We start from the raw sequence: 12,993 nt of genomic DNA on the forward strand, positions 1-12,993 counted from the left end.
TGGGAAGTAATAGACTGCATGGGGCTGCAGGAGGAAGGAGACCCTACTATCAAAGGATGACACTCTAGGAGGACCGAGGCAAGGGCTGCCAAAAGAGTTATCAATCTTTTAGAGGCAGGGAGGTTGCAAGAAGAACGCTAGAATAGTAGGGTGTGCTACAGAATCCAGAGTTGCAGGAACTGTGGAGTGACACATTCTATATAGGAGGAGGATTAAGGAAGGGAAAACAAAACCGTAGCAGAAATGGAAGCGGGGTGCTGCAGGAGGGATATCTGCACAGGAGGAAGGATGCAGTTAGAATGTTGCTTAAGGTCATTCTGTTGGCTATCTCTGTTGCATGAGAGCTTGCGCCTGACCTATATGTGTCTGAGGCCTCAGCATATTTGAGATGGTTGTGAAGACTGAGCATTTGAGATTGGTGCATTGCAATCTGGTGTATAGCCCTGATACGGGAAGCCTGAGTATGTAAAATAAATGCCCTTCTGGATGGCCTTGCATGTAAGGCCAACACTGTATGTTTGCAAGATCTGTAACACAATGAGTATCTGCTTTGTTACCACTTAAGCATGGTTGAAGATTCTGCTGCGGGAGGCCTAAAGCTGATGTTTGAGCCTTTAAAATATATGTAACTTAAGTGATAGCTTTGTTGTCTGAGACCTCCGCAAAACCGGTCTAAACCCAGGAAAATATGTATTGTGGGAACTGAGAATGATGTAATCTAGTCCATGTCCCCGTTTGATGTTCAAGCTTGTGAATCTTATCTAAAGTAAGAGATAGTCTCTGTTTGAAGTCCAAGCTTGTGTGATCTATCGAAGCATAGGTATAACCATATTTTAAGAGAATACATTTTCTGCATCATTTAATAGGTTAATCAATTTCATACCTTTGCATAATATTTTAGCCCGTTTGCTTGATGTAAGAGAGAGTGGACAGGTACACTAGGGTAATTAGGCAGGTTAAGAAACTGAACACAAGTGGAGATTCAAATGGGATGCGATCACAGAGAGATGACTTGTACGATCATAGAGAGACAAAAGCTGATGAGAGTGGGGAATAACTATAAGGGAAAATCTTAGTATGAACACAATAGGAATGAGGAATCCTTCAAAGAATTTCAGTTTTGAGCTACCCTGCGTCAGTTGTGCCTGGATGAGGCCCACTGGGCTTGGGAAGCCTCATATAAGAGTATATGAATGGGGCGATAATTTTGGTAAACTCCTCCACTGACTTGTCACGCAAGAACAAGAATCCAGAGTGATGCCTGCCATCACAAGCCCACATGGGTAGCGTGTTGAGACCGGCACTGAGTTAGCTGAGCCTTTGCAGACTATCATGGGTCCCTCTACGCTACGTGCGTACACCTGGAGCGGTAGACGCATGCTCCTGTGATTGCAGTCATCCCTTGACCCTATTAAGCCCTGCAGAGTGGAAGACCCTGGACCGCCCACTAACAACTGTTGAGATTAATAAAGCCCTCTTAGAGTTCAATTCAGGCAAAACCTCAGGCCCAGACGGGTTCCCCAGAGAATACTATCATAAAACGTGCCAAACTATTATACCTCTCATTATAAATATGAACCTTGAAACCATCGACCGAGTTTACTGCCCTACGGATATTGACTTGGCCACTATTGTGGTCTTGCTTAAACCAGGTAAACCACCTGACAGGTGTACATCTTACTGGCCCAACTCCCTTGTAAATGTGGAAGTTTTATTGTTTGCGAAGAACCTGGCGAGGCGGCTCACCCCGGAATTGAGCTTACCTGGTCCATCTGGACCAGTACGGATTAATTCCCCTTCATGGCACCAGGCACTGCATCCGGAGTGTTCACCGGGCACTGGCCCACTTTCGGATTTTACAATGCCCCACAGCGCTTATGCTTCTTGATTTCGAAAAGGTCTTTTATTTGCTGGGCTAAGCCTTTTTATCTGAAGTTGTGAGCAAGCTGGGCTTTGGTCCCTGATTCTTATTCGTCTGAATCGTATATGCCAGACTGCAGGTGCAGGTAAATGTGGCTGTATCACCTAGATTCTGGATTAGACGAGGTATGAGACATGGCTGCCCTTTGTCCCCTGTCTTTTTGCCCTGGCGATTGAGCCATTGGCGACTTGGATATGATGTGACGCCCAGGTTTCAGATATATTTTGAATGGGGAATAGCCTTGGAGGGCCGGAAAGCTTTATACACAGACCTCCTCTGTTTATGGCCTGCCGGCTGAAACTGGACCCCGCCTTCTTTCCATTTTGGACACCTATGGAGCCATGTTGGAACTGCAAGCTAATTGGTTAAAGTCACTTCTGGTTCCCTTATGAGGAGACAGGAGACAAAGCCTGGTACCCTGATCTCCTCATCCAACGCCTTCGTTTTCAATACCTAGGGATCCATCTAACCTGGGAGCCAGACCTGGCGTGGACCCTCAATCTCGGGCCTTTTACCAGTCCGGTGCAGGAGGACCTGAGTAGATGGGCCAAATTGCTGCTTTATCTGTTGAAGGGTGGCCTTATATAAAATGAGGGTCCTACCACGCTTACTGTATAGCCTTCATAATTTCCCACTCTCCATCCCAAACCTTTTGTTCAATGCCATCAATGCTAAAGCCCATAAGTTCATCTGGGCAAGTAACCCCCTCCCCTCAGATTCTTCTTTGATAGATGTTTATGATCGACATTTGATGGGGGGCTAGCAATGGTGGAAATCCAGATTTATTACTGGGGCTCTTACCCTGTAGGGAATGCCTGAATGCATGGGGGGATGGGAAGATCCCGCCTGCAGAATGGAAGTAGTTTTCGTTGGCTTGAACAACCTTATGGGCATGCTATATGGGTCACCGATACCTCAGACTCTCTCGGGACCGAATAGGGTGGTGTTTCATGTCTGGAAAGTGGCACTCCGTTGGAAATGATGGGATCGCCGGATGACCTTCGAAACACCTCTCTAGACAGGCAGGTGGCTGCACAGTGTTACAACTTGTGAGCTTTTGGGGATGGGATAGATATGGGGTGTTGAGGCTGGTGGATGTGTGTGTGGGGGGTGATCACATGAAATCCTTCCTCACTCTCCAAGTAGAATTCTCCCTACATAGGTCCCAAATCTATTGTTACCTCCAGCTTAGAGATGCCCTATCAAGTTATCGGGAGGTGCTTGCCATGCCACCAGACTATAACTCCTTAGAGGTATAACTCCCTGTGGGTCCCATACTTAAAGGAGGTATATCATGCGTATATAAGAAACTGGTCAGTCACTTACCATGAACCTTGAACCTGAAGGCAAGATGGGAGGGTTGGTTGGGACCGCTAGCGAGAGAAGACAGGAAGGAGGCATGCATGGCGCCACACACCTTTGCAATATGAGCTTGGCTATGCCTTATTTAATTGCATTATCTACACTGTACATGCTACATGCCTAGATGCATGGCAAGCACTGAAAGGCTTAGACACCCAATTGCACTAGATGCCTGGACGACAATGGAGATTTCTTCCACATGGTCTGGGGATGTCCCATTATTCAGCAATACTGGCTTATTCTATTTAAAACACTCTGATGTTCTGGGCTAATGGTTTGATGCCTTCCCTAAAGTCGCTATACTCTGGATCCTGGATGACCCAGGAAGCCCCTGAGGCAAGCGTATCTTGGTGGGTATGGGAACGTTATGAGCGAAAAGCGAAATTGCCAAACCCTGGAAGAGGCCAAATGCCCCCCACTGAGACTAGAGAGTTCAATCAGTCATTTGTTAAGCGCACTACATACCCGCGAGGGTCTCAAGGCGCTGGGGGGGGGGGGTGGAGATGGGGGCCGCTACTGATCGAACAGCCAGGTCTTTAGTGTCCTCCTGAAGGTCAGCAGGTCTTGGGTCTGTCGTAGGCTCAGTGGGAGGGTGTTCCATGTCTTGGCGGCGAGGTGGGAGAAGGATCTCTCGCCGGTGGTTCTTCGGATGCGCGGGACGGTGGCGAGTGGCAGTGACGTTGGCATAAAAGCCTGTGCTTTAATCGCAAGAGGCAGACATAGGATGGGCAGGACAGCTCTTTGAATTCTTTAGAAAAAATTGAAATAAAAGGGGGCCACAGCTTTACATAAGAAGACCTCTCAAACGTCACTGCCATGGACAATCGCTACATTCCTAGAAGAAGCCACAATTGGTGGAGCCAGGCTCTATGGTCTGGTGTTTTGTATACCCCAGGCTAATAGTATAACTCTATGAGCTAGCTGCATTCAATGCAAGGGCCACCTGTCTCCCTCGGATTGAGCGCAGTCGGAATATCAATGCGTTTGGGAGCCCTAAAATAGTGTAAGTTGGCAATCGTGGGATAGTAGTGTTCAAAGCGATATCGTCCAGAACTTGGTCCCAGTACCTAATCCATTTGGGACAGTACCATAGGAAGTGGAGCAGAGTCCCGGGGTTTTCACATCCCCGCCAACAGTCCCCCGATAAGTCCTCATTCTACCTCCAATGAGGTCCGGTGTATAATAGCAATAAGAAATTATCGTATAGCCTGTTTCAGTGTTTACTACTGTGTGTGGGTGGACTCTGTAAAAAAAAAAAAAAAAAAAAAAAAAAAAAAATCCTTCCATTCTTTGTCTGTCTTTAGTCTCCTACGGTTTTTGGCCAGGGGTCCTCTGACGTTGCCCCACTTTACCCAAGTGGCATAAATCTCCGAGACCAACCTCTTTATCATCCGACAACCATTTTTCAAACGGGGTCATGGGTCAGATTGCACCCATGTGTACATCTCGACTCATCACCCAATGGCGCAATTGCACATGTGAGAACCGATCTGTTTCCAGCAAGGACTAGTCAATCTTAAGTTGGTCAAACGATATCAGCCCATCTAAATTGAATTGACAGCCTATTCGCTTGCAGCCTCCGTAAAACCCAACGTCGGAAGCTACTCTGTGTCGACCCAGGCTGAAAGTCCAGATTTGTAAAAGGGGGTGGGGGGTCGTGGGCGATGGGAACGTAGTGAGGCCCGCTGTAACCACCACTTTATCTCAAACCTGTAGAGTCGTACTTGTCACAGGGGAGGAGTAAAGGCCCAATGCCCTGTGCCAACGAGGCAGCCACTCTTCTTTCTATGTGTGAGCCCGCTACTGCTTGATCCATGAATGCCCAGTGTGATGTGCGTTAAATGGTGTCTCCAGCAACCTGAAATCTGCTTAATAGCTGCAGATGCCCAGAATCGATAAGTAAACATTGCTTGTCAACCCCCTCCCCTCTTTGTGCAGAATGCCTGTTACTGTAATACATACGTCCAGATGAACATTGGTGCACCAGCAAATCATAACACAACAGTGAAAGAGGAGTCCATTCTCAGCTTAGGGAGAATTCACTACTAAACCATCAGAAGCTGCAAGCCCGTCAACACCCGCTGAAGCGCAGCGACATGAACAATGACACCCATGCAACTAGCTTCTCACCCACACATACTGCAGGCGATCAGTGACACCAGGGCAGCACCGAATCTAAGACTGGTGGAATGGGGATCAGCAGTGCTTTCCTCTGGAATGATGTAGATCATGCTCGTTTTTACCCAAATGCATGTGTATGACGATCATTCCCCCCAACAGTTCAGATCTCTCCGGCTGCATCAATCCTACATTAAGTTAAGTTGCTCGCTGCATGAGAGCAATTTACCAGGCAGCGTGACTCCATTAGAACATAAGAACTGGAGAGTTTGAGAGCAGAGACATCTCAAGTATTCACAAACCTCAAGTCCATAATTCAGACGTGTGCGAGTGTACAACTATTCAGGAACTCATAGGCGAAGGCCCAAGACCCCCGAGGACATGGACTTGCATGCAGCGTTGATAATGTTGCCGTTTGGAAGACGAGTTAATTTAAATTGCTTCATGGTCGGCGACTGGCTGCCGCCCCCCCCTCCCAACTCACCACACCACACCCAGGATACAGGCACATGAAACATGGTTAACTTTTGGAAGGCAGGGGGGTCGCGAAACCCCCCCGGCCGTATTTATTAAGATATAAGATCATAAAATTTTTAATTGCATGATAAACGTTTTATACAAAAATCATCAAGACATTAGATACAATGTTGTCAACAAATGTGAGAGCCTAACCTTAACAGAGACTCTAATACAGCTTGTTCCTAACCGAATCTAACATCCTCATCTAGATTTTTGTATATTACATTTCTGGCCATATGGCAAGGTCGCTAACCGGTGTCAGGTCCTACTAGCTGCGCCTTACCTAGAGATGTGCGCATGCGCAGCCGGGCCCGTTAATTACCTCGGTCCACGCCGTGAACTCCATTTACCCACTAAAGGAGGGCCCTTACTCTGCGCCATCCGGTGACGTCATAAGTATGCGCGCGCGGGGTGGCTACCAGCCTAAGGAAAGCGTGACTACTCCAACCCGCGGCCCTTTGAAGCACCAGTTACCTTGCCCCTGAAGTTCTAGGAGGGGCCAATGGCCCCTCCCCCTGGGCGGGAACCTCCATGGGATGATGCTCGCCCCCTCAGACCTTAAAATTAGCTGCTCACCGGTCATGACCTTACCGCATGCCCCACACCTAATAAATACGACGACCTATGGGAAAAATCTAATGAACAACTACTCTCAGCTACATCACATCACACATCAACGTATCTACCAAAGGAAAAAGGGCCTAGACACAATTGGAACAACAAAACATATTTCAACACATATCCCTAAAAAGGAGGAACATTTCCTAACGAAAGCATCATCAGCAAAATATACAAAGCACATCCAGTTCGTTATGCCTGGGAATTGAAAACCATAACCTACAAATTTACACCTAAACTAAACTAGTACAGCGTTGACCATTTTTGTTCCAGGGATGGTGGGAGGGAAAACAAGAAGCCCCCGAGCGCGGGGCACGACAGGCTGTGGGGGAGCGTCCAGGGAACAAGACGGTCTCCCGGGCGCTCCCTGCCTCTTTATTCCTGGGGGGTCCGAGGGGGTGGCGGCTACGCCCCCCACCCGGCCCCTCCTGCGGCCCGCCCCCCTGACCCGGAAGTCCTATGGTGACATCCGGGTCAGGGAGGGCGCCACCCAATCGACGGTGAGGCGCGCCCAGGAGGGCACGCCCCACCACCGAGAGACCTGGAGAGGGAGGCGATCGCCGCGCCGCCATGCGGGCGGGGGGGCCAAGAGCCCCCCCTTTTCACATGGTCGGCGACTGGCTGCCGCCCCCTCCCAACTCACCACACCACACCCAGGATACAGGCACATGAAACATGGTTAACTTTTGGAAGGCAGGGGGGTCGCGAAACCCCCCCGGCCGTATTTATTAAGATATAAGATCGTAAAATTTTTAATTGCATGATAAACGTTTTATACAAAAATCATCAAGACATTAGATGCAATGTTGTCAACAAATGTGAGAGCCTAACCTTAACAGAGACTCTAATACAGCTTGTTCCTAACCGAATCTAACATCCTCATCTAGATTTTTGTATATTACATTTCTGGCCATATGGCAAGGTCGCTAACCGGTGTCAGGTCCTACTAGCTGCGCCTTACCTAGAGATGTGCGCATGCGCAGCCGGGCCCGTTAATTACCTCGGTCCACGCCATGAACTCCATTTACCCACTAAAGGAGGGCCCTTACTCTGCGCCATCCGGTGACGTCATAAGTATGCGCGCGCGGGGTGGCTACCAGCCTAAGGAAAGCGTGACTACTCCAACCCGCGGCCCTTTGAAGCACCAGTTACCTTGCCCCTGAAGTTCTAGGAGGGGCCAATGGCCCCTCCCCCTGGGCGGGAACCTCCATGGGATGATGCCCGCCCCCTCAGACCATAAAATTAGCTGCTCACCGGTCATGACCTTACCGCCACAGGCCAGCATTGTTAACCGACGATCTGGCCTCCCCCTGTCTTGACCCACCTAGAAAGTGCTCACCTAGCAAAACCCTCCAACCAGGCCCAGACATTATTAGACCACAGGACGTTCCCTGCTTCAGTCAAGTGTACCCCATCACCCAGTTAGAATTGTGCGCCCCAGATACACCCATGTGGAATCGTCTGCAACCGGGGGGTTCGGAATAGTTTGTCCAACTGTGTGTTGATCCTCTTTACCGAGTGATTCAACGCCCTGACCGAATCCCCCCCTCGCTTCCGAATCCCCCCCTCGCCACTGCCACTGAGGGATAAGTTGAGACCATACTACTGTGCAACCCGGGCAAGTCCTGGACACCCACCCCGCAGTGGAGATGATCTCGTCAATGAGGATGCGCCTCCCCAGTTTGGCCAAGTCATTCTCCCCTAGGTGAAGTATCACCGCTGACGGGGAGTCGGGCTGCTGAGCTAAGAGTCCCTGAAAGAAGTTCCTAAACTGACCAAGGCACAGACCCCCTCTCCCGAAGAATGAGATGTCTAACCCCTTCAGTGCCGCCCTTCTCTTACGGTCTCCAGAAAGAAAAACATGTTGCACCCGCCTTACATAAGAGTGGCCCACAATCCAAATCTTCATTTTTTCGCGTCCAGCATGCTACTTGTGCTGTGACGGTGTAGCTCCTTCATTCCCGGCGGTGAGTTCCTCCCCTGCGTCACAGGTTTGAGAAACTGCAAGAACCAGAAAATATACCAAGCGTGAGAATCATCCTGTCATAACATGTCAATCCGTACATATCGTTTATAACAATCAGATGACCATCTCCCAATTTTCTTCACACTCTCAGCCGAGAGACCCCCTAGCGCAGCTTCAGTTGCCGCCTCTATCCTAAAGGAGTGCGTGCCAAATTCCTTGGGATCCAACCCTGCCTGTCTAACGGTTAGTTCAAGGACCCGCCTAAACTGGTATCTAGTCAATGGTGTCCCATCGGCATGACACAACAGTGCCCCCCCCCCGCCGTGCCCTCCCGTTGCCTGTGGAAAACCTCCACATGAGAAACCGGGCAACAGGGGTTGGTCCTGGCCCGGTGGAGCACTATGGTGTGACCCCGAGATTCCTGATCAGTTTTTGACCTCTGAATTGTCACCCACATGGTATCTTCCCTGATCCTAACACTAGTCAGTTGTAGGCCGCCCAACTTATCCCCTTTTGACCCTGCCACCAGTTCGCCAATTCTTAGAGCCCCATAGAAAGCCAGGGAAAAAGCGGCTTTGAACAGATGTATCTCCCATTCTGAACTACACACCTCGTGCAATGCCAGTAATAAGGCTGCCAGCCGCGCCAATCCTATGGGCTTTCTCGTATCCGCAGAGTGGCCCTGCAACCAGCGCCATCCCCTCATGGCCTTGCGCACCATAAAATTATTGGTGGGGTCTCGCATGCCCTTAGCCTGCGCAAAGAAGGAGACCGCCGCCCTATGTCTGCTTGCGGCTGCCACGGATCTCCCTTCCCTGTGCATCCATTCCAAATAGTACGCAAAGCTGTCCTCCTGTGCCCACCTAACCTCCCAATCCTGCCTTAAGAAAGCGCGGTAAGACAAAAAATGCCCCTTCGTAAGCTGTCTTGGTCCTGGGGGCTAGGCTAGCAACCACGAGGTCCTGTAATCTGGGGCACCAATCTGCCAGAGTACTGCCGGGAATTGTGCTGGCGAGGGGTCTGCTGCAGGAAGATGTTCCCTGAAAACCTGCATTTTAAAGCGAGAAAGGGAGTCAGCTGCATTGTTTAGGACGCCTGGGACATGTTTGGCCCTGAAGAGTACATTCCATTTTAAGCACTGAAGCACAATCTCTTTAATCAGGCGCAAGATGAACGGACAGCGTGCCCCCTGTTGGTTTATGCATTCGACCACTGTCATGTTATCCGACCAGAACACCACTGATTGGTTACATAGATGTTCTGGCCAGACCTTCAATGCTAATGTTGCCGTTTGGAAGACGAGTTAATTTAAATTGCTTTTATTTCCTCATCGCTTACTGGATCGATTTCCTAGAAAGAGCGTTTTCTCATACGTTCAGGTGTGCTGAAACAAACGTCAAAACTAGCTTTCATTCAGTGCTGCTTTGTCTTTTTAGGAAATGCTGAAATAACTCTGTCGTTTGCACCTACAAAGCTAATGAAACGTACTCCTTTGCCCCAGTGAGGCCATGTGAATTAAATGTATTGCGTTGACGAGGGACTCCGAGTCCTTCCGGTTCTATGCGGGCACTGACCTGACGAGCAGAAGTGCACATTCCCCAACGTGACACTGTGCATTACTTCTACAACCGAGGTGACTGCCGCCTGTATGAAAATCACAGCACTCTGCTGTAAAATGCGAGGGTGTAATGAGCATCATTAGTCCCAAAACAGGAACCTGATTTTTTTTTTCTTATCTTCAAAATGCAAGACTAAAAGTAACATTGCACAATATCCTTCCCGTCCTTCTTGTGTGTGTTTTGTTACTGCTTCGATTTCAGCAGATATCTTGCTTTCTTCTGTATACACTTCCCTCCCCCCTCTTTCTGGCTGTGCTGCAGCATGAAGGTCCTCCTCAGAGAGGTGGATGGGGGTTTGACCTGTCTCTGACCTGTTCGCGGATAGTAATAGATGTCAGTACCTTTAAACTTCACAAAGTAGGTGTCAAAAATCATCAAAGCTCCGGAGCAGCTTCAAATCGACGGGTAGGCTGCACCTTTATTTACCCCTATGTTTTTCAAATTGCAGGGTCTATACCAGGATAGTAAGAATTGAAGTTGAACAAGGAGGAAGCTGATCATTTGGAGCGGCTTGGAAAACATAATTATGTCTACCTCTGCATTATGGGCCCGATTTACCCATCTGCAGTCAACAGATTGACACCCACTTGCAAGTATACAAGTACTACTTTCTGAAATTCACAAGCATTCCCATGAGTATGCATGGAAAGCTGTGCCAGGTGCTGGTTTCCTGATGACATTTCTAGAAAGGTCCTTTTCTGGCTGTTCGGATTTCTCTGTTGTATAGCCCCACTACAAACGCCCAGTTTTCTTTCTCCATGGGAAAAATATTTTCCCCACAGAGAAAGTCCTTGCTCTACACCTTCACTGCTCCTCAGTATGATTCTTTAACCTTCCTACCCTGAAGAGGGATTTAGGGCAGCCATTGGCCGGAGTCAAAATCTAGCCCTTTCCAGGGCGGAAGTGGGGAGGAAAGGGAATTGTGAATGTCACAAAGTCATATTTGTGGGCGTTCACAAACTTCCAAGGTTAAGCATGCCTCGGAACGTCGATTTCACACTCTGGTTCTAGTATACTTTTATTCATTATATAAAGAGGCCAGCGTGCATGCTTACTTAGTATTGTTTTCTCTATCAGGAGCTTTCTGTCATCATGTGGAACTGAGAATCGAACATTTGCACTGCAAGCGAACACTAGAGTAGATGTATCAGTAAGCCCTATTTTTACGCCCACCGGTTACAGGCCCTACCGATAGATCGGTAAGCCCTATTGCGCCCACCGGTTACAGGACCTGAATGCACCTCATTTGTCTGCCAACCTACCCATCTCTGCAGCATCCCTGGCCCGACTGTTGGGCTGCTGGATGCTGAGCTGAACTGTGATTATCACTGAAGAATGGTATGGTAATGATATTTCAAGGTGAAGACAAACATTTTAGAGTCCTCTTCTTGTGGTTTACCTTATTCAGTAAACTAAGTGTGTTCCCATTATTTCAAACAGGAAATACGATAATTTTGAGAGGAAATCCAGACTCATTTTTTGCGCATTTGAAAGCACTATGATGAATTTCCCCTGCCCCTCTATGTGTGATAGAGGAATAAATTCACAGACAAGTCTTTGATATTAAATCATATAAAATCACAGGTGCAGGACATGATTTCTGCTTTCCACTAATGGCCGTCATCCTCAATATTGTAGTAACTAGATCTCTCTGAAGTTACTTATCACATCATTAATATAAAAAAATGGATTACCAGTGCATTATTGTGATGCAGTTATGGATATCCAAATTTGTGCTAGCTACGGGGCACCGCGTTTTGACCCATCTGAGATGATGTCGATGGGGTAGCCTTGTAAACATTATTTTTTGTGCCTAAATAACACCAAACCCAAAACAATAAACAAGGCCCTGTTGACTTCAGTAGTCGCTCAGTAATTTTGAGAGGCGCGGTTGCTCAAAACACATTCTCTGTAGTTGGTAATTACTGCAGTTGGACTGTACCTGAAGCTGTTGCAAACCAACCACAATTACGTTAAATATATGATGGTGCTGCCTAGATACCGCAATGACTATGCAGGCCGATGTTTGTGCTCCTTTGACCTCTGTGAACAACAGCCTGAGAGCTTAGTCATTTCAGTGTAAAGCAATAACAAGGGACTGCTATTGTTAGATCAGAGTATGTAAAAATAGCCCAACCCGCTTACCTATGCAAGAATACTGGAAAAGAGAAAATAAGCCAAGTCTTAAAATAGAAGCTGTGGCCAGCAACGCCGAAGCAGCCTGTCGACGCCGAAGGGATTAGGCTGAACAACAGTTTTCAGAAGGAAGTCCTGATGTGTGATGTTAGGTCAGCCTGGTTATTTAAGTGACAAAAAAAAACAGGAGCTGCTCATGTTTACAAATACAGAACGTTTCATGCAACTCTGTGATCACTTCAGGGACTATTTGCACCAATGCAGGATTCCTCAAAGGTGGTTATTGTCTCCATCTCCCATTTGAAATGTATCGGTCATCATTTGCAGAGTGGTCGTCATATGAACATTCATGTAGCAGATAGCAGCCTGGGTACCGTAAACAGACATTCCGTAATTATTAGCCGTGGTAGTTCTGCACCTGCCCCTTTTCCTCCTGGATGCATTTATACATGTCCCTGCTCGAGAGAACCAGCCCACCTCAGCAATTCTTGAATGGGTTATTAAATCCTGGGATGTAGTGACTGAGCCAGATGACCAGCTCTTCTCTCAGGCACATTAACGTCTGTCCTGTAGTTAGCCCCTACACCATGTCTCTTTGGTTCCCCGCTGATTTCTACCAACATTCTCTGTGTTTTGTGGTTAATCGCAGCTCTGAAGTGGCTTCAAGATGACAAGGTTGGTTGTGAATTGTTTGTAATTGTGAGTTGCGTGGCAAACTCATGGCTTGTTTTTGT

At 48.1% G+C, this 12,993-nt stretch overlaps 1 protein-coding gene across 1 annotated transcript in view; it reads left to right on the forward strand.

The window, feature by feature from the left end:
* The window catches only part of USP46 (ubiquitin specific peptidase 46), a 197,560-nt gene that overhangs the window by 121,465 nt on the left and 63,102 nt on the right, over window positions 1–12,993 (forward strand). The gene's annotated exons all lie outside the window — the stretch shown is intronic.

The sequence above is a fragment of the Lissotriton helveticus genome, chromosome 2_2 (genome assembly GCF_964261635.1).
Source record: "Lissotriton helveticus chromosome 2_2, aLisHel1.1, whole genome shotgun sequence".
In the NCBI taxonomy this organism is placed as follows: domain Eukaryota; kingdom Metazoa; phylum Chordata; class Amphibia; order Caudata; family Salamandridae; genus Lissotriton; species Lissotriton helveticus.